Raw genomic sequence first — 23208 nt, 5'->3', positions numbered from 1 at the left:
CTGTGTCCATCATGCTTGTCCATCATCCTTTGCTTCACTTCCTGGATCTATCCCATGATGCATTGCTGTCGTACCTTTTGCATGATACATTTTCCAGTAGTACTAGAAACGGTATGCGTACTGTAGTAGTTGTTGTAGTAGTGGCATCACTAGTCTGAACTTGTAGAGATGGTAGCAATATGACATGGATATGAAAGAGCTGTATTTGAGAGGGAGTGTGTGAGAGTGAGCAGGTGTGTGTGTGTGAGAGAGAATACGTTAGTAAATGTGTGTGTGTGTGTGTGTGTGTGTGTGTGTGTGTGTGTGTGTGTGTGTGTGTGTGTGTGTGTGTGTGTGTGTGTGTGTGTGTGTGTGTGTGTGTGTGTGTGTGTGTGTGTGTGTGTGTGTGTGTGTGTGTGTGTGTGAGTGAGTGAGTGAGTGAGTGAGTGAGTGAGTGAGTGAGTGAGTGAGTGAGTGAGTGAGTGAGTGAGTGAGTGAGTGAGTGAGTGAGTGAGTGAGTGAGTGAGTGAGTGAGTGAGTGAGTGAGTGAGTGAGTGAGTGAGTGTGTGTGTGTGTGTGTGTGTGTGTGTGTGTGTGTGTGTGTGTGTGTGTGTGTGTGTGTGTGTGTGTGTGTGTGTGTGTGTGTGTGTGTGTGTGTGTGTGTGTGTGTGTGTGTGTGTGTGTGTGTGTGTGTGTGTGTGTGTGTGTGTGTGTGTGTGTGTGTGTGTGTGTGTGTGTGTGTGTGTGTGTGTGTGTGTGAGTGAGTGAGTGAGTGAGTGAGTGAGTGAGTGAGTGTGAGTGTGTGTTGTAGGCGTAGTGATCAGTGCCTCCAGTAGTTGACTGCTTGCCTGCTCGCTCTGTCTCCATCTTGCTTGTGCTCCCTTCATCTCTCCTCCTCTGTTTCTCCTCTCCTCCATTCTCTCCTCCCCCCTCCTCTCCTCTCCTCCTCCCCCCCTCCACTCTCTCCCCCCCATAGGGATCCAAAGCCAGGAGTCGCAAGGCCATCAGGCCTTTCTGTGCGGGTGGGGAGTGAGGTTAGGGGCTATGTGTGTGTGCGTGTGTGTGTTTAACACACAGGTTTGGTTGGGTTGCACAATTTTAACCAAGAATGCAGTCAGGTCACATGCATATTGAAAGGATCACTCCAGGTGAATGGTGATGGTGTGTGTGTGTGTGTGTGTGTGTGCGTGCGTGCGTGTGTGTGTGTGTGTGTTAGCATTAACAACTTACAGCATCCCGGTAGCACAATGGTGTTTGGGTGGGTGATGGTCATTAATCTAGAATGTTGTTATGATGTTGTTGTAGAATGTTGTTATGATATCCAGAAGTACTTAACTGCACTGAGAATGTGATGGGTGAATAACACAGGTGGTTGGACATGAATCTCTGGTGTTGTGAGACAAAACATCTAGAGCCCACAGTCTAGAAAAGATCAGGCAGCTCCTCCAAGAGAGTGGTTCAGGTTTGCCATTGAACCAAGTTAACTTACTCCGAGTTGACTTACTCAGATTTAGCATACTCAGGTTGTCCACTGAACCAAGCTAACTTACTCAGGTTTGCCTCTTACTCAGATTTAGCATACTCAGGTTGTCCACTGAACCAAGTTAACTTACTCAGGTTTGCCTCTTACTCAGATTTAGCATACTCGGGTTTGCCACTGAACCAAGTTACCTTACTCAGGTTTGCCTCTTACTCAGATTTAGCATACTCAGGTTTGCCACTGAACCAAGTTACCTTACTCAGGTTTGCCTCTTACTCAGATTCAGCATACTCAGGTTGTCCACTGAACCAAGTTAACTTACTCAGGTTTGCCTCTTATTCAGATTTAGCATACTCGGGTTTGCCACTGAACCAAGTTAACTTACTCAGGTTTGCCTCTCACTCAGACTTAGTATACTCAGGTGTGCCTCTTACTCAGATTTAGCATACTCAGGTTGTGCACTAAAACCACTTGACTCCGCTTGAGTCCTGCACGTGTCTACCCTCTCTGTCTGGCTCTGCTGCAGCATTTCACCTCTCAGCTCTCTGCATCTGGATGGACCCAAACATGTTGGACAGACGACAACAATTACAAACTCACTTCCCGTTTGTTTGTTTGTTTGTCTGTTGTTTTGATTGTTGCTTTGTTTGTTCCCTCTAAAGTGTTAACCATATAGCACTCACATGGCCCTCATGCATTTGGGCAGCCATTAACATTCTCGAGAAGATGATGATGATGAGGATGCTAAACTCACTTCCTGTTTGTTTGTTTGTTTGTTTGTTTGTGTGTTTGTGTGTGTGTGTGTGCAGGTGAGGGTGGAGCCGGCCCGGGCCTCCTACCCCCTCCAGTTGCCCCCGCTGTCCCACCACCACCACCACCACCACCACACGCTGCCCCACTCCCACACCCGTAGCAGCTACAGCGGCAGCGGCACCGTGGAGTCGCCCCAGTCGTCCCCGTCGCCCCCCTCCCCTCCCCCGCCGCCCCCTCCGCCCCCCGCGCTCACCGGCCAGGCCTACCACTCGCCCCCCACCACCTTCACCAAGTACAGCACCCTGGCCCGCCTGCAGAGCACCGCCGGCTCCCAGGCCGAGCGCCAGTACAAGCAGCAGCAGCAGCAGATGCAGCAGCAGATAGCCATGATGCAGCAGCAGCAACAACAACAACAACAACAACAGCAGCAGCAGATGCAGCAGATGATGCCTCCTGCTCCACCACCACAGTCCATCAAGCCCCAGATGCTCAACGTGGCCCAACAGCAGCAGCAGCAGCCGCCTCCTCCACCTCCACCCCCTCCTCCACCCATGCCCGCTCCCGGGTCCGCCATGGCGGTGCTGAAGATGGGGCCGCCCAGTCCCGGGGTGCACGGCGTGCCCGAGTTCGTGCCCCCTCCGCCGCAGGGCCACCACCACGTGCTGCCCCCCCACCCCCAGATGCACCTGCAGGCCAACGGCATCATGCCGCCGCCGCCGCCCCACGAGCAGGCCGCCAAGTACCCGGCGCTCACCGCCAACGGCCTGCAGCAGTTCCTGGCGCAGAAGTTCCCCAACATGAGCTACGACTTCTCCCAGCCCGTGGACGACCTGGACTCCCCTCCACCACCTCCTCCGCCGCCTCCTCCTCCGGCCGTGTCCCCCCCGCCTCCCCATCAGACCTCCGGTCCTCCTCTGGCGCCCCCCAAAACCTTCGCCGGGGGGTTCCCGTCTCAGGCGTCACTGCGTCCGGCCGGCTCGCTGGCGGTGTCCCCCGTGTCTCCCACGCCGCTGATGAAGAAGCAGCAGAGCCTGTCGGCCGCCCACAGCCCCAACCAGCCGCCGCCGACCCTCCCCAAGCAGCACAGCTTCCCCGCCAAGGCGCTGTCCACGCCGCTGTCCACCACTCCGGCCGGGCCCCTGTCCCCGACGCCCTCCTCGCTGGTCAAGCAGATGGTCAACCAATTCCCCGGCGCCGTGCCGCAGTCCGGCGGGCCGCTCTCCCCGCCCGTGGTCAAGGCCAAGCCCAAGTGGCAGCCGGGTCAGCCCGCGCAGCCGCAGTCGCCCGAGTTCCCCCCTCCGCCCCCGGAGAGCACGCTGGACTTCCCCCTCCCCCCTCCGCCCGCGCTCGACCCCACGCCCCTCCCTCCTCCCTCCATCCCCTCGGGCAAGTCGGCGACCTCGCCCATCAAGAAGTCGCCGTCCACCTCCTCCAACTCCTCCACGGGGTCGACGGGCAGCAAGCGGCCTCCGCCCACCCCGCAGAGGAACTCCAGCATCCGCTCCAACTCCTCGGTGGAGTACCAGGAGTCCAAGAAGGTGGAGGACCTGGTCAGCATCTTCGCCCAGCCGGGCCCGGCGACCCAGACGACCCAAACGACGGTCCAGTCCGGCGGCGCCAGCTCCCTGTCCACCCCGGCGTCCGCCTCCGGCTCGCCCTCCAAGGAGCCGCGCGCGACGCCCAAGCCGGGCAAGATCAACCTGGCCAACCTGCCGCTGGCGCTGCAGGGCAAGTCTCCGGCCGCGGGTCCGGCTCAGTACCGGCAGTCCAGCTCGGAGTTCCCGCCGCCTCCGGAGTACGACTACTTCCCGCCGCCGCCGCCGGACTCGGAGCTGCTGCCGCCGCCGCCGCTCCCGGTGGAGATGCACACGGGCGCCCCCAGGGTTGCCGTGGTGAACCCCCAGCCCCAGATGCACCATCATCACCACCAACACCACTCCAACACGGCCAACACCACCTCCTCCTGGAAGTCCCAGTCCCTGAAGAAGACTCCACCTCCCACAATGCACCGGCGCAGCAGCGGGCCCCCCGAGCCGCTGGCGCTCTCGCCGCCCCCGCAGCCCATGCCCCTGCAGCCCTTCGCCCCGCTCTCCTCCTCCTCCTCCTCCTCCTCCTCCGCCGTGCCCCCGCCCTCCTCCCTGGTGCCCCCCACCTCCCCGAAGGCCGTGCCGCTCACCAACTTCCAGCCCAACTTCCTGGAGGACCTGAACCGGACCCTGAAGAGGAAGTCCATCACGCGGCAGAGCTCGCTCACGTCCTCCCGCATCTCCTCCAAGCTGGAGCCCGTGGCCACCATGGACGACATGGCCCTGCCGCCGCCGCCCCCGGAACTCATGCTGGATCACCCGCGCAAGGGCGGCGGGGGCGGCGGAGGAGGGGGCTACATGTCCGGCAACATCTCAGGCTATGCAACGTTACGCAAGGGGCCTAAACCTCCACCCCCGAAACGGGACCAGAACACCAAACTCACGGGGGAATGGTAGGACTGGTGCTCGTAAGGGGGTAAAGGGGTGGGGTGGGATGGGTGGGGTTGTGTGGGCAAACAGATGTTGGGGTGTCGGACAATCCTGTTGGACTTAAATCGCCAACCCCCCCTCCCCTCACCACTCCATGGTGCAACTGTTTGTCTCTGTAAATGACTGTGTATGAAAAAAAAAAAAAACTAAAACAAAAACAAAACAAACTCCACATAATCCTCAGATTATAACAACATTACAGTTCATAAGAAAAAAAAAACGCAGAAAGGATGGAAGGAAAAAAAGAAAAAAAAAAGAAAATATAAACCATGGCAAGCCAATCCCAGTAACTGTATAAGCTTCAACGCAAGTGTTAGTGCTGCTTCGCATTCAAAGATAGGCAGTTAATCGAGTCATGATCTTAAAGGATAAAAAACCCTCTCTGCAATATAACGGTACTGCATGGACTTCTGCTTTTGGGAAGGGAAGAGGGGGGGGGGTGTATGTGTGTGTGTGTGTGTGCGCGCGTTTGTGTGTGTGTGTGTGTGCGTGTGTGTGTAAAAAGATGTCATTTGAACTTGTCGGGGAGGGGGAAATGTGTACTGACTTTGACTTTTTTATATGAAATTATTTAATACCTGAAATATATTCTTATTTTAAGATTTAGTTTTCAAAACCCTCGATGGTAAGCGTTAAAACGTATACAGAGATCAGGGTTGATGAAGAAGTGTGCGTGTGTGTGTGTGTGTGTTTGTGTGTGTGTGTGTGAGGTGGAGAGTTTGCGATCATCACCCATGCTCGCTGTCTCACCGCCTGTCTAAGCCCTATCATTTCATGAACAATTCCACCACCGTCTCTCTACAAAGTGTTCTGCCATGTTTGCACCTACAGTAAGAAACAACTACAACGAATGGCTCGAAACATTTCAGAGGTTTTCACTGTTCAACTGGAGACAAGAAAGAGGCGACGAGGGTGTGATGGAGTTCGAACTCTTGTGTAACGTTTGTTAAATTACGTTGTTCATTTTTATTTGGTTATTTAAATTAAAGATCGAAAAAGAAAATGAAATGAAATGAAAAGGTCATGAAGGACTGAAGCGGGGTAACCGGTGGGATTCTGCGAAAGGAACCACCAGACCGGAACTACCTGGCCGGAACCCCTGCCGGCTATGGGCAAAGATGTCGTCAGGGATACGCTTGTCTGCGTTTCCATGGGGATTGCCTCTGTCTCTCTTTATGTTGGCTACATCGCTACTTATCTGTACATACAGCTGTTGTTCCTGGCTTCGATGGCGTTCTCCTGGCAGCTCCTAGATCGAAATCTTTAAACGTGCTCAGGGCCTGAGGTGGTCCACGGTAGCACACTACACACTCACGGCTGAGTAGGCTTAGGAAAAATGATGGAAGGAAAGGAAAAGAGAAACAACTCCTTTCTCCTACTCTGGACAAACAGGTCACCTCTAGTGATATGTCTGTGTCGGGGTTTTTTTTCCGTGTTCTGTGACATTTTTATTTTTATCGTTTTAAAACTGTCTGAAGAAGAACGTGATCTGCACTTAAGGGCAAATATTAATAATAATAAAAAAAAATGTTGCACACATTTTTAGACATCGTCATCATCATCATCATCGGGCCTTGTATCGCTCCACGACGTGCCTCTCATTAGTGACCACTGTCTATTTATGTCATCCGTGTCCTCCGCTCAACTGGAGCCACAGCCAGACTGGACACAGGAACGTTGATTTTAGTTTCAAAGACCTGCGGTGAGTTTGCATCAAAGCTTTGCTTTCCCTGATTGAGATTGAGATTGGGATTGGGATTGGGAGGGTTTCTGAGACATCCCATCTAGGAAGCCGCAGAGGCCATGGAACGCCAGGAACGCTTTATGACTCCAATACACCGGGATCTACTTGTCTGTTGCATTTAAATAGAACAATATAAATGTTGAAATCATGTGTCATTCTCTCTCTTTCTGTGTGGTGTGTGTGTGTGTGTGTGTGTGTGTGTGTGTGTCCTTCATAACATGATCTGCTGGCTGGCAGCAAGAAAAGCTGATGATGAATAATTGCATACATTATTTTGTAGTTTAACTTTTTTTGTACGGTATATTTTAGGATAACAATTTCTGCATGGAATCACAGAGAATGAGTGACATCATCCAAGTTCTCTGCTGCACACAGAGTGACACAAACATGTCAGCATGTCAACTCCTCCAGAGGGCTATTTCACTAAACCTAAATAAGGCATGAGGCTGTGATTTTTGGTTATCCTGGCTGAACATATTAAATTAAATATAAAATATAAATTTGGTTTCACAAGAGATGGCACATAAGTTACCATGGGGATTTATTCTGTGCGGCTAGCCTGGTCCCAGTCAGGGTTAGTTAATTTTTAAAAAAACAGAATGTGCATGTACCTGAATTGTCCTAGTCGTTCCTACTCATCCTGGATTGGCGTTAATGAAACGTGTTGAACTAGGATGACCAGACAATGCTAGGTCAAGCCTCGCTTTATCACTTATCTTGGATTTCTTAATTATGTCTTTGTGAAATACCCCTCTGTTGCTAAAACAAATTAATTCAGATGTGTTCAAATTGCTTTGGGTCATTACTCCCAGTGGAACATTTTTAGGCCCAAAATGAATATTCTATGTAACCTCATCTTGGAGCACAACAGAACAGACAAATAACTACACATGTTTATGTTTTGGACAACCATTTTCTTTTTATGAGGCCACAAACATTATTGATGACCTCAATACGACGGAGTATTAGGGCCACACATGAAGAAAAACATATTTTTACCGTGACGAGAATAAAGTCGACACGTCAACTTTAAAGTCAACATGTCGACATTAAACTCGAAATGGCATAGGCACACAGAATGACAAAACTATAAACCTCTTCAAATAGTTCTGCACCTCATCAATTTAATTTACATGTATTATTTTGTAGAAACACTTACAGTATAGTTAATTGCTTATTAAGTGTTAGTTCACCATAGTCTCCATTAATAGCACATTTATAAACATGTAATATATCAAATAACTATGTAAGGGATAATGTATAGCACGCCGGTCATTATCGGAAAATAATTCCCGACAGGATGAACAGAACCCCGACGCGCAGACCGGCGTTCTATATATTATTGCGCTTATTCATTTGTGCCACCTACGTCACTATCAAGTAGAACGCCGCCATATTTACGAATTATACGGCTACTTGCCATAACGAGAAAATAAACTTCTCAATGTGTCTTTAGCAATGACTTGGTTACCGTTTCGGGGCTTCCGCTACAACTAGCGGAGTGAACCCGTTGCCATTGGCAGCGGTCATTATACCTTCGGAGCGGTCATTATGCAAAAATAACTGACCGTAGAACGTTGGGGAGGCCCATTCAAAGTGAATGGGAGCTCCCTCAACATTCTAGAGAGCCGTATAATAACCTTTTTCATAGAAGTCATTTCATTTCACAGTGTTGTTTGGACAGGAATGTGACACTTTTGTATACCCTGGTAGCCTACTCCAGCAGGACTATGATCTAACACAGGGGAGTGACACTGACAAGCTAACTTCAAGCCCTGGACAGAGGGACCCCTGAATGTGGAGTATTGTGTGCAGGTAGGTGAGTGTGGAGACTATAAAAAGGCAAAAAATACCTGCTGGCCAAACTACTGTAGGTGCACTCCTATTCAGTGGCGTAGTCTACGGGGTACGCAGGATTACGCAGGATTACGCAGTATACCCACTTAAAAGGTCTCCATCTCAGTGTAGCCACTTAACAAAGGCAAAGATACGCATTAACATTTGAAGTTGATCACGGTATATCCACTACAGCTAACTACTACATCACAGTTAACTGAAGAGTGTGCGTTGTATGAAAGTCTCGATTTCAATTTGAAATTTGGAGAAAGAAAATCTAAACCGAGAGATGAGACTGGAAAAAAAAATCACATGTAAAATTCTAGCTCTCTAAATAAGGACGGTTGTTCTTCAGATCCAAAGGATAGAAGAAAATCTTTAAAAGGGAACAAGGAGAAACTTTGAGAATCACATAGCAAAGATTCAGACAGAAGATACAAGAAGAGAAAATTATCTTAAGCCATATCAAACAAAAGCTCGGTGTGCATTATTTGTAATGAGGGTGAAACCTCATTACAACAACAAGCAACAACCTTGTGAACAATGTTGATTTGCTTAAGGAGCTTCTTGCCAGCTGCAAAGAACGTATGTCTCATTGACATAAAAGGTTAAGAGGTTTCACCCTCATTACAAATAATGCATTTTCAGTCAGAACAAACATATTGGTCAAGAGAAAACCATTAAATCTTTTTTGCCTGGGGTATGAATAATTTTGTTCCTAACTGTATAGAATATTAGAATACATAATATATCTTTAGGATATATTCTAAAACAGTTTAATTACTTTATCTTGTTATGCATCCAGAGTTAAAAGACTGAAAGTCATAATGAATGTCTGTGTGGGGAGAGAGTCTGTGTGTAATCCACTGATTTGGAGTCAGTATCTATGGTATAGTCACATACACAGATACAGAAACATGTCAGTTGTCCGTACTGTAAGGTGGGATACGTTAACGCAGTTGGCAAAACTGAAGGAGCTGCAGCTCAGTTAGATGGCATTGATGCACTACATTTTAGAGGCCAATGCTGCATCAGCTCCACTGTAACATGGTGGTCACACCCAACTGAAAATGTTATCGAATCATTAGCGATGTCTGTGGCAGCAGTGATAAGGGAACTTCTCTGGCAACTTCTCCAGCAGACCACTAAGACTGACCAATCATAATCTTTTTTCTTGTTGTTGTTTGTTTTTAAAAACACTGCACCAGCAAAGGAAGTCAACGTGACAGGTTGATTCTCTGTCCTAGACGCTCTCATGTGGGGAAGGGGAAAGTTAGAACCCTCTTCACAACGTTTGGACTACCGAGGAACACAGACTTAATTTAAACTGAAGCTGGTGAGGCTGAAAGTCTTTTGGATTAAAGTGTGAAACAAAGAAGAGTTTGAGTTTGAGTTTGGCACTGACATGTCTGCTCAGGCTGCTGAAAGAATAAGCCTCAAGAGAAAAGAGACTTTACTGCAGAGACAAAATGGCTTCTAAATTTGGAGAGGATCTCATGTATTGCATGTGCTGTGAAATCCACAAGGATCCTGTCCTGTTGCCCTGCTCTCACAGTGTGTGCAAAGCCTGTCTGCAGCGGTTCTGGGATAGCAAAGGACACAGAGAATGTCCCTACTGCAGGAGGAAGTGCTCAAAAGACATCAGTCAACCTAACGTGGCTCTAAGCAACTTGTTACAGGAGAGGAGTCTGAGAGCTTCAGCAGGACTCAGGGTAGGCTATTCCTACCATCATTGTTTTTACCTCATCGGGGTGTCTGTCTGTTTGTTAGTCTGTTTGTTTGTCTGTTTGTCTGTTTGTTAGTAATAAGATAACTCAAGTAAAAAGTAAAAAGTAAAAGTACTAAAAGTACTAAAAGTAATGGATGGATTTCAATGACATTTTAGGGGAAGGTCTGAAATGACCCAAGGAAGAAACCATTACATGTTGGGAGTGATCCAAATCACCGTCCGGATTCAGGAGACGGTTATGTTTTTTGCATTGCAGTGTAATGGCATTGTATGGCCACGTGGCGGCGATTTGAATAGTTTAGGTTGAAATATATGACAACCAAGGAAGAACAATACAGGCGGAGGTCTGCGCTCTCTGAGTGGTTTTCGAGTTATTGTTGCTGTCAAAATTAACACATTAATCATTGTGATTAATTAAAAGAAAACGTCCACTTTACGCTGTTCTACTGCTAAGATGGAGATCATCCTATATCAATGTATATAAACTAGAAGACCTATAGCACACACTGGTATCAGTGACATGTTAGCAAGAGGAAGAGGTTGCTAAACAATGCTCCATATCTAGCCATCATTTTGGCAGATGGAAAATCTGGCATTGTCAAAAAAAAGTCAAATGAATAGTAAAACATTGCAAAGGTGATGCTGTGCACCAATCTAAGCTTGTAGGGATACAGTACATCCTGCCATTCCTGCTATCAGACCAAAAGAAAGGTCACACACTTGTGGGACCACCTTTTGCTTTGATTACGGCACATATTTGCTGTAGCATCATTTCCATAAGCTTTTGCAATGTCACAAAATGTATTTCCATCCAGTGTTGCATTAATTTTTTCACCAAGATCTTATATTGATGACAGGAGATTCAAACCACTGCTCAAACTCTTCTCTAGCACATCCCAAAGATTCTCAATGGGGTTAAGGCCAAGCAGTGTATGTGCTGAACAGATTATGACAAGTTATAACCATTAGTTCAACACTTTCGCATGTAATCACTCAAGCGATGAAATGATGCCTATTTGTTTCATGGCGTAGGACTATGGAACACACATAGTGAATGTTGACCAACAAGACATTAACGATTGAACATACTGTACACTCACACACACACAAAAAAAGAAAACTATTTACAAAGCAACTCATTAATCATAGCACTGCCATGTAGCCAATTATTGATAGTGGAAGGCTTTGCATGGTAAATTCTTGTGTACAATTTGTTTTGATAACTTACGAATTACATTAGATCTTCTTTGAAAAAGCAAAACAGAATGTAATTGAATACATTACCTTTTCCTTTTAGATCATGGATGGTGCACATTCTGGTGATCCGACCTTGGAGGGAGCCATTGCCAGAGCCAGAGAAGCGTCAACCTGTTTGATACTGTAGTTTGTGAGTGCCATCAGGGGTGTTCTGATGAGGAAGCGGCGCCTATGAGAGGCACAACAACCACCATAGACAGTGCCACTGCTGGCCATTTCGGTGCCCTGCAAGCTTCTTTGTGCTCTACCCACTGTTGTTCTACATTGTGGTCTTAATAACTTGCCAAACATTTGATTATAAAGATTCAAATATGTCCTGCCATACTATTAATGTTTATATAATATTTAATAAATCTCTTCCATGCTTGCAGGGCTTTCCTTCCATTTTATATGTGTATATGTGATATTGAAGTCCTTTTTTCAAGCTTCATCTATTTTTTTAATGAGTATAATTACCCACCTGTGCCTCAATCAAACATGTATAAACGTTACCAATAGTTTCTCTTTCTCTCCAGTATTCATGAAAAGCCTCTCTATTGTTGTTGATTCAGAATTAAAAATCATATCATTCTGTGATATCCACTTTTTCAATCGTAGCTATCTAAATATTTCATTATGTTTTACATTTATTACTGAGCTGTTCAAAAGTCAGGATTTTGTTTTGGGATATAGTATTACTTATTCCTCCCTTAATCCATGATTGCCATTCCTTTCCCTAAACTTTGAATAGTGATGGATCATGGATTGTTCCACAGGTGTGTATTCCTGGGTAGACTTAATATGCACTCCAACAATGTTTTAATACAACACAAATTAATTCAGATATGTTCAAATTGCATGGAGTCATTACTCTCAGTGGAACATGTTAATGCCCAAAATGAATATTCTATGTAATATGCAACTTCATCATGGAGCACAACAGATAAAGCAAATATCTACACATGTATCTACACCATTTTCTTTTTATGAGGCCAGCAACATTACTGATGACCTCAATGCATATGCACAGTATGAATGACATAACCATAACCCTCTTAAAGTAGTTCTGACTTGACTTCATCAATTGAATTTACATATATTACTTTGTAGAGACACTATTTGAAATAATGAATTGCTTATTATGTGTTAATTAACTAAGTCACCATTAATAACACATTTATTAACATGTCATATGTCAAAAAACTATGTAGACATCTATATTTTTCATAGAAGTCATTTCATTTCATAGTGTTGTTTGAACAGGAATGTGACTCTTCTACATACCCTGGTACTCCAGCAGGACTATGATGTAACACAGGCAGTGACACTGACAAGCAAACGTCAAACCCTGGACAGAGGGACTCCCTGAGTGTGAGGTAGAATGTGTGCAGGTAGGTGAGCGAATGACTGTGTACAGTGATGGGATGTCCCCAGTAGCCTGATACTAGTCCGGAACACCATTCACTCCCGTTTCTATCGGTCGGCACATTACCTGCCCAATCAGCGACGAGAGGGGACGGCGCTTTAGTTTATGCGTTAAAGTAGCAACGCCTACAAATGCCAACAATTGCGGTCGGGAGAATGGGTACATTTATTTACACTAAAGGTAGGCCCACATGCATTGCTTCCAGACTGACAGTGCTGTTTAGTGTCAGTTTGTAAAGTTTAGGCGAAGTAGGAAGTAACGTTATGAATCCCTGAATTATGTGATTGGATGCTGGCTGAACCAATGAGTTCAAAGTTAGCGCCCATTGTGATGCAAGCATTGTAAAGGGATCCCAATCAATTGGACCAATTGGACCTCCACAGTCATCAAACATGTTCTGAATGCCTTTATCAAAAATCTGATACCGCATGGCGCGGTCCACCTTACTGTGTTCACACTATTCATAGTTTACCCACCTCTTATTCTACCACTACACCCCTGGCTATGATGATGTGCTGGGATGTGCTGGGCTCGCCAGATGTGGTTGGTTCACTCCAGTTGCGGTGTCTGGAGTGGCTCTGCTGGAGGTGATGCTTGTTCCGATCTGAAAAATATAAAGTGCAGACAAGACATGTGGTAATGCATATCTCATGTAACAAGAAAATTGACAGATCTTTAAAACTCATGACACATTCAGATACACTAGAACTAAAGGTACAATATGCAGGTTTATTTATGGCGACTGTAGCTCCCTCTAGAGTTGCGATATATTTTTATTTTACGCTGCTGTTGTACATAGCAAACTTCTTGTGACTTGTACACAATGGAAATGCTTTTGTTGAGAGGGTGAAGGATCATCACCAGGCAAAAACTCCAAAAATCTCCAACGAGCTATATCTACTGACATCAAAAAGTGAGCACAAGGCCAGAGTGATGGTAAAGAATCGCCCAGGCTGCCGGATTGCTGCTAAAAAGGCGGAGTCTACAATCATTGTGGACACGAGGTATTCTAGAACCATTTTGAGAACTGGCAAATAAAGCTGCTTCCACTGATTATTCAAAAAGGTTTGAATAATTTTGGACATGCCATTTTTCGTACAAATGTTAAAAAGAAGAAAACGCTTCTTTTTTTGACTCCATATTTCTGCTACATTGTCTTACAACCATGTGGCTGTGACAGTGTACTCTCGAGTCAGAACAAACATATTGGTCAAGAGAAAACCAAGATTAAATCATGTTTTGCCTAGGGTATGAATCATTTTGTTCCTAACTATTCTAAAACTTCATCTTGTTATGTATCCAGAGTTAAAAGTCTGAAAGCCAAAATGAAAGTCTGTGTGGGGAGAGAGTCTGTGTGTAATCCACTGATTTGCATACAGTAGTCACATACACAGATACAAAAACATGTCAGTTGTCCGTTCAGGTGGGATACGTTAACGCGGTTGGCAAAACTTATGGAGCTGCAGCTCAGTTAGATGGCATTGATGCACTACACACACTACTACATTTTAGAGGCCAATGCTCCACTGTAACATGGTTGTCACACCCAAAATGTTATCGGATCATTAGCAGTGTCTGTGCAGCAGTGATAAGGGAACTTCTCTGGCAACTTCGGGCGACTGACCAATCAGAATCCTTTTCTTTACCATAGTGATAGTCACTCTCTTTGATAAACTGCCACCAGCAGAGAAAGTCAAGTTTTGTCGCAGTTTGATTCTCTGTCACATGATGCACTCATGTGGGGAAGGGGCAACATTTGGATTACTGAGGAACTTAAACTGTTAAACTGAAGCTGGTGAGGCTGAAAGTCTTTTGGACTAAAGTGTGAAACAGAGAAGAGTTTGAGTTTGAGTTTGGCTCTGACACGTCTGCTCAGGCTGCTGAAAGTGAACATGTAGCTGCAGAAAGAGCCGCAAGAGAAAAGAGACTTTACTGCAGAGAAAAAATGGCTTCTAAACTGGAGGAGGACCTCACTTGTCCTGTGTGCTGTAAAATGTTCAAGGGTCCTGTCATTTTGACCTGCTCTCACAATGTGTGTAAAGCCTGTCTGCAGCGGTTCTGGATAATTTTTCTGGAGAAAGGAAAATGTCCCTACCGCAGGAGAAAGAGCTCAAACGAGTTCCATACTGTACACCTGACTTTGCGCTAAGGAACTTACGTGGGACAGGAGAGGAGTTTCAGTAGGATCGACACAGGTAAGGATATAATCTGACGATGGACTCTAAAAACATTGAGCTGGCTGCTTATTCAGGCTATTCCTACCATCAAAATGCATTGTTTTTATTGTTGCTGTCAAAATGAACACGTTAATGAAAACTTCCACTTTACGCAGTTAGGATGTTAGGATGGAGATCATCCTGTATCAATGTGTATCCATTATAAACTAGATGACCAATTAATATTAGCACACACTGATAGCAGTCAGTCACGTGACGTGTTAACAAGAGGGAGAGATTGCTAAACAATGCTCCAAATTTAGCCATCATTTTGGCAGATGGAAAATTTGGCATTGTCATTTTCAAGAAGATCTCAGTGCTGTCTGTTTCTCTCCCTCTGTAAAAAAAACAGTGTAAATCTCAAGCTTCTAAAATAGCATATTGAATCTGACAGAATGTGATAGTAAGTAATTGACTAGGCACACTGGAAACACACTGGCATCAGTAGTGCATTGCTAACCCTTCGTCCTATAGGATTCTGATCAGATTTTGGAACCAAAATCCTAAAGGATTCGAATAGCAACAATTTAGGAATCCTATAGGCCTATCCAATCCTACTGTATAAGATGCTATTGATTCCAAAATCCAATTGGAATCCTAGGACATCTTGATAAGGGAACATTAACTGTCATGTAAAATCAGTGTTTAGGACATATCACTGTTACCATGCAGACAAGTGTCTATGCAGTTTGTAAGTTTAGTTTGTTTGTAGTTTAAACAAACTAATCAGTGTAGGCCTACTTGTAGCTAACAAGATAAGATAGCTTACATAACAGGCAGTAAAGTCGAGTTCTCTGGTACAGCCGTGACCATCACGTTTGCTCTCTTGGAAGCTCGAGATTTCCACTGCTTTGGGAAGACAAAGTAGACAGCACTGTAACTGCTGTCCCTTGTCATTTGGAAAGCAATAGGCAAAGATCTGGATATGGAGGTGTGGATGTTCATGCTCGTCTGAGGGCAACACAGTAAATAGGCTATAGGTTAAATAAACAACAATGATTTGTATAACTTACTAGTTACATATGATAGCTTCTATGGAAAAGCAGAACATACAGTATTGAATACATTACCTTTTCCTTTTAGATCATGGATGATGCACAGGCTTCACTTCAGGATGCTGGTGAACCGACCTTGGAGGGGGCCATTGTTAGAGCCAGAGAAGAAGTCGACCTATTTTGATATCATATTTCAGGGCTTGTACTACATACAGGGTTGTAGCTTACTAATATCCTCCAAGCCCCCAGAACTAAGCTCTGCTGCATACCTGGATGATGGGGCCTTCCCCACACAGCAGAGGATTCCAAAACGGACCCGCCCTCAAGCCGCCACATCCGCGTGACAGTCACCTCCGTTTTGGCTACGCGCACGGAACACGACCCGCCTCCGCCAGCGCGCCTTCGTGCAGCGGGTCTGCGGCGGACTCCGTGCGGATACGCACATCGAACGCGCCCTTTCCAGTCCTAACGGCTTCCTCAGTTTTCAAATTTCTCGTTGATGAAGTGGAAGACGAAACAGCGGCGTCTGAAGGCTCACTGTAAGTATGCTCCTATATGCTTTATTTATGCAGTTACCAAGTCTATCCACTGAAAAAGTACTTCCATAACACAAGTTACCTACTTATCTAGCTTTATTTGCTGATATTATCCGAAGATTTGCTGGTCGCTCATATTTACACACCAGCTACGTCTAGCTTGCGCAAGCTAATTTAGCCCACTTTAGACGGGGCTAAATCCTGTCCAACTTGGGCTTTGTTACCTTTTGAATTAAAGCTAAACTCAGAACTGAGTTTAAAATGAGTAAAGTTGAATTTGGTTTAACGCTAACTTTAAGTGTTTGCATGTGAACAACAAAAGTTGGCTTGCGTTAACTTGTTGGCTTGCGTTAGCTAGCGTTAGCTTGTTAGCTAACGATAGCGTTAAAGTTACAGGAAATCTAGTTTTTTGTGAACGTTATGAAAGCTTAGATGTTGGACTCGGAAGTCTTTATGAAAACGTAGGCCATTTCGGATGTGTTTAAACCTCATTTCTTTCTGGGAGGGAAGCTGATTTCACATTGTTCACCAGTCCGGGATAACGTTAGCTGCTAATGGTTTTAAATTATGAACGACGTTAGCAAGGTAACCAGCTGCCGCATGCTCAAACACATTCGTCGTAGCTCGACATTCTCTGCTGGCAGCAACAAAAAAACTTTGGGACACATGCTTATATTTTGTACACGTTAGAAACCAGCAAACAGGCCTACTATTCAATCTAAAAAGTCCGGTTTCCAGACGTGTTTCCTGGTGACTATTTAGATTGAATAGTAGAGATGACTCTAACTTTTAAGAAATATAAATGCACGAAAGGCACGAAGCTACAGTATTTGTTTTCATGTGGAAATACTGTCGTCTACGAGTTCATTTAATGATATTGAACGTTCCTTAGAGTAAGATTTGACTGAGAAGAGGCAAAATAGAAGAGGCAGTAGTTGACTTCATGTATGTCCTTGTATTGCTTTGCCTTGTCACAGACCACTAGACACTTTGTTGTGAATGTTTAGATATGGGAAGAGGAGCTAAAATGATCAGCCCCATATTCTGTGGATCCCAATAAAATGCATTTTTAATGGGGTGTATTATTGGTTATGATAAATATTTGGCCATTTCTTTCTGATGATAAAAGTAATGCATATTTATGTATCTGTGTTACAGGTCATTCACAAGTGGCCACAGTCTGGTTTTGGGGTCTACGCTTTCTCGTCCTGTCCTGCCACCCAAGTAAAGTAAGCTATACAGTTTTACATTTGATTTATTTGACTTTTGGTCTAAACATTAATAATAAAAATAACCATATGCCTCTGTAACTGGTGTCACTAGTTCAGGATGAAGTGAAGGTAAATGTAACATGCTTAAATGCCTTTGTCTGCTGTAATAAAACCCACCCTCTACCTTAAAAGCTCTCTAATGAAATGTACATTTATGTATCTACGTTACAGGTCATTCACAAGTGGCTTCAGTCTGCTTTGGGGGTCTATGCTTTCTCATCCTGTCCTGCCACCCAAGTAAAGTAAGCTATACAGTTTTACATTTGATTTATTTGACTTTTGGTCTAAACATTAATAATAAAAATAACCATATGCCTCTGTACCTGGTGTTATTAGTTCAGGATGTAGTGAAGGTAAATGTCAACATGCTTAAATGCCTTTGTCTGCTATAATAAAACCCACCCTCTACCTCAAAAGCTCTCTAATGAAATGTACATTTATGTATCTGCGTTACAGGTTATTCACAAGTGGCTCCAGTCTGGTTTGGGGGTCTACGCTTTCTCATCCTGTCCTGCCATTCAAGTAAAGTAAGCTATACAGTTTTACATTGGATTTATTTGACTTTTGGTCTACATTAATAATAAAAATAACTATATGCCTCTGTAACTGGTGTCACTAGTTCAGGATGAAGTGAAGGTAAATGTAACATGCTTAAATGCCTTTGTCTGCTGTAATAAAACCCACCCTCTACCTCAAAAGCTCTCTAATGAAATGTACATTTATGTATCTGCGTTACAGGTTATTCACAAGTGGCTCCAGTCTGGTTTGGAGGTCTACGCTTTCTCATCCTGTCCTGCCATTCAAGTAAAGTAAGCTATACAGTTTTACATTTGATTTATTTGACTTTTGGTCTACACATTAATAATAAAAATAACCATATGCCTCTGTAACTGGTGTCACTAGTTCAGGATGAAGTGAAGGTAAATGTAACATGCTTAAATGCCTTTGTCTGCTGTAATAAAACCCACCCTCTACCTTAAAAGCTCTCTAATGAAATGTACATTTATGTCTACGTTACAGGTCATTCACAAGTGGCTTCAGTCTGCTTTGGGGGTCTATGCTTTCTCATCCTGTCCTGCCACCCAAGTAAAGTAAGCTATACAGTTTTACATTTGATTTATTTGACTTTTGGTCTAAACATTAATAATAAAAATAACCATATGCCTCTGTACCTGGTGTTATTAGTTCAGGATGTAGTGAAGGTAAATGTCAACATGCTTAAATGCCTTTGTCTGCTATAATAAAACCCACCCTCTACCTCAAAAGCTCTCTAATGAAATGTACATTTATGTATCTGCGTTACAGGTTATTCACAAGTGGCTCCAGTCTGGTTTGGGGGTCTACGCTTTCTCATCCTGTCCTGCCATTCAAGTAAAGTAAGCTATACAGTTTTACATTGGATTTATTTGACTTTTGGTCTACATTAATAATAAAAATAACTATATGCCTCTGTAACTGGTGTCACTAGTTCAGGATGAAGTGAAGGTAAATGTAACATGCTTAAATGCCTTTGTCTGCTGTAATAAAACCCACCCTCTACCTCAAAAGCTCTCTAATGAAATGTACATTTATGTATCTACGTTACAGGTTATTCACAAATGGCTCCAGTCTGGTTTGGGGGTCTACACTTTCTCATCCTGTCCTGCCACCCAAATAAAGTAAGCTATACAGTTTTACATTTGATTTATTTGACTTTTGGTCTATACATTAATAATAACAAAAAAAATAGCCATATGCCTCTGTAACTGGTGTTACCAGTGCAGGATGAAGTGAAGGTAAATGTCAACATACATAAATGCCTCTGTCTGCTGTACCCACCTTCTGAAAAGCTCTCTAATGAAATGTAATAGCTGTATAACTTCATAAGTCATGTTTTTTTTTTTTTAAATTGAATCTCCTTAATACCCGTCTCATATATTGTATATTATATTGTGTAAGCATAGTTGGTGTTGGATGCTACATACTATTAACATTAACATGTCTGTCTATTTGATTACAGGTGCTGTGAGGAAAAACACAGAAACATGGTCAGCCAACGACGCGGTGGTCACTAAGTACGCAATCAGGTGGTTCAACGAGGAGACCTGTCCTGCCTCCAGCCACACCAAACGGATTAATAGGAGAAATAAACATTAAACATTGAACTAATTGTCGTTCACCAGTTATTCATTTTCTGATATTTTAGCTGTGCATATATATAGCGCAGCATTTCATTGAAGTTGTAGCCTACTGGTAATAGGTAAAATGTTTCATGTCTGCACCGACCTAGGCCTATAAAGCACTAAATTAGTTTAGAGTAGTTAGAATTTAGAGTAGTATAGCCAAGGCTACTTAACAGAAACAGAATAGGCTATAACTTAAACTTTCCATTAATGTAAATGTCAATTTCATGTTTCCATTGAGCCAAGTGATTATTCTCTACAGTAAATTGATGTCTTGACTTAAGTTAGACCTATTGACAATTGTGTTAGTTTAAAAAATACAAGGCAATGCAGATTTAAACTAGGCCTATATTGGTGTAGAAGTCTAGGCTAGGAATATTGATAGTTTTAGACTAATTTAAGCTATTTTATTGGGATTTTGAAAATGAGATGAACGGGTCCAAAACGGACCCGGGCCAGAGGTATTTTGAGTCCGTTGCGGATCCGCGGCGGATTTGCGGGTCCGAACAGGCTCCGGGTCAGAGTATTTTTTATGAGTCCGTGGCGGGTCCAGAACGGACCCGGTCCAGAGGTTTTCTATGAGTCCGTCGCGGATCCGTGGCGGATTTGCGGGTCCGGGATGGATGCGGAGCGGAGGTAGCGCGGAGCCCAGCCGGGTCCGCGATCCGCCCCCGTAACGGATCCGTCACTGAGTGCAAGTGGACGCCGATACGGGTCCGTTTCGCGGGTCCGTTCCGGAAGCCGCGCTACCTCCGCGGCGGATCCGCCGCGGAGTCCTTTTGCTCTCCTGCTCCCAAGGGGGCAGGAACATAGCTGCCAACACTCCCGTTTTTCCCGGGACTCCCGCGGTATTTTAAGGTCATCTCCCGCCGCCCTTTCTATTATGATGAGTTAAATAGTGTAAGATCACTAAATTGTTAAAATGTGTGTCACTAATAGCCTATGAGATTATCTGATGAGGTAGTATTATTAACATTATAAAATGTGTACAATGGAACTTAACCTATAGGAGCTAGTCCTGTCTATTTTACTTTTTGTCATAGTCTGGTTGAATTTTTGTCTGGATTTTCTAAATTTGTCTATATTCTTTTTCTTGTATGTGGTTGTGTGCGTCAAATGTTGTATGTTTTATGTTTCCTATGTAAATGATGATTGATTGAAAATGATTTATAGGACCCCAGGAAGATAGCTGGTCTGACCGAGCTAATGGGGATCCAAATAAAAAATCCAAATCCAAATCCTCCCGTTTTGTTGTTTCTCCCGGAAAACTCCCATAATTCGCTACAAGGCTCCAATACGCTCATTTTTCTGGCGGAGCAGGTATGTTTGAACCTGCCGCTATTGCTAATGTATATTGTCTACACGGACCCGGTTGGGTGTTGCACCTAGTGAGTCAGCTACACAAGTAGCGAATTTGCATGGCTATCAAACTTAGCCCGTGCAGCCGATGTCTCGCAAGTAAGCGAGACATGTTGGGAATTGAATTGATTAGCCAATCACATAACATGTTATTGAGTTTTGGTAACTTGTGTCCTCGGAACAAAATCTGCAGCAGCTTAGTTTTGGAAGTAGGCTAGCTAGAGACAGCAGTTGGATACATAACTGGCATAGAATGCATCAGGTTTATGGTAAGGTAAAAACAACGACCAAAATGCGTGCTCAGGGAAAAAGTGTATTTAAAAATATTTCTGTAACTTCCCAAAATGCCCTTGGTGTTGTATTTGACCTACAGATGTGTTACGGGCAGATGGCCACCACCTGCAACATAAATGGGAGATTCAAACGATTCAAAAGTCTCTGTGTGCGCCTCTCTTGGAGTAGACCCAGGAGTCCCTCTAGCACTGGTAGGCCTCGCCCAGGTGCGGCTCACCTACTGTAGCAATGACAGACAAACGCCGGTCCCCGATGAAAACATAACCTCCTTGGCGGAGGTAATAAGAGTTTGACTTATTATAAGGAGTCTTATCAAATAATATGTCTTGGTGGTTTATTTATATCTGCTAATTTATTCCAATATGCAAATAATTTTTTGCCCAGTCGACTCTGGTCAGTAGTGGTAGCATGAAGAGTTCCAGCACATCAACGATGAAACCCGCTTCAGTCAACTCCCCCAGTGTGAAATGGTAATGAAATATGAAATGCTTTGCTAATGATACTGTACATTCTCACACATTGCAAAATGTATTTATTCTGCTCAATATATAATTACTAATGTAAACAAAACAGACGCATCATAATGCTTATCATTTTTTATAAACAAATTGTAACTCAAAATTGGCTTGCCATATTTTATGTTAAATATGCATTTACATCCTATAAGCGTTTTGCATTTCCATACTATTAATTAATGAGTCAAGTTACAACGTATCTACAGGCGTACAGTTCACCTGGAGTGTGTAAGTGCTATTGCACAAACAACACATACACAACAAAGGACACTTAACATCACAATTCCTGATCAATAAGGAGCCAACACAATATGAGTTGTATAATGTACTGAATTACAAAGAATAACATCAACAGGCTAGTCAACTGTAGGCTTACAGTTCGCCTGTGGGGTATACTACGAATCTCGATTAGTGGGTTAGCGAGGTATGTTGCGCTCAAAGCCAGGGTATGCTGTCATACGAAAGTGGATTTGTTTTAGCGTCGCTGTATCACCATGGTATCTTATGCTCGCAACCAAACCTGGTCGGGAGCAGGTTATGTGCTTAGTTATAGCTCAAATCGTGAAAAATCACCGCCCTCTGACCAATTCTAACCAATCCATTATCTTGGATAACGAAGTCATCTCACGTGTGCTAATCTGTCAAACTTCGAACAGGTTCAGCCCCGCCTCTGCAAACATTTTGAATCTCGAAGGCGCTTTTAACTATGTTGCGCGTGCAAATATGTCACTACTATGGACGTGCATACCATGCAATATTTGATGACCATCGATTTTTTGATGTTATGGGTTAGACACTAAAAAAGACCACCCTAGATTTCTGTGCCGTTCATAAATGCGGAAGTAATCGTTGGTTAACCGAGGCTGTCTTGTGCGTCTCCACGTTCCCCGATTGGTCAAAGTCACCCCAACCACGAGAACGCGCACAGATCTGAGCTGAAAGCCTAGTTTGATAAATTCATCCTTGAGTGAGTTTCGTAGTACCACTCAACTCTGATTGCGACTTTCGTTTTTAGCAATCCAGGTTATCCAAAGAAAACCTGGTTATGTTCAACGAGATTCGTAGTATACCCCACTGGAGTGCAAAAGTGCATAACAACAACAACACACATCACAGTTAGCCTACGAGAAGGCAACACTATCCAATTTGGCTTTGTGTAGT

The 23208-nt window shown here is 44.1% G+C and overlaps 1 protein-coding gene and 1 long non-coding RNA gene across 2 annotated transcripts in view; both read left to right on the top strand.

The window, feature by feature from the left end:
* abcb6b (ATP-binding cassette, sub-family B (MDR/TAP), member 6b) overlaps nucleotides 1–23208 on the top strand; it is a 100789-nt gene that overhangs the window by 68428 nt on the left and 9153 nt on the right. The gene's annotated exons all lie outside the window — the stretch shown is intronic.
* Nucleotides 9401–11870, top strand: LOC134078869 (uncharacterized). The gene is made up of 2 exons (XR_009938877.1): nucleotides 9401–10020; nucleotides 11335–11870. It is a non-coding gene; the product is annotated as an uncharacterized LOC134078869 (long non-coding RNA).

This window comes from Sardina pilchardus, chromosome 4 (genome assembly GCF_963854185.1).
Source record: "Sardina pilchardus chromosome 4, fSarPil1.1, whole genome shotgun sequence".
In the NCBI taxonomy this organism is placed as follows: domain Eukaryota; kingdom Metazoa; phylum Chordata; class Actinopteri; order Clupeiformes; family Clupeidae; genus Sardina; species Sardina pilchardus.
Note: the sequence above shows the minus strand (reverse complement) of the source record. Positions and strands in the feature narration are given on the sequence as shown.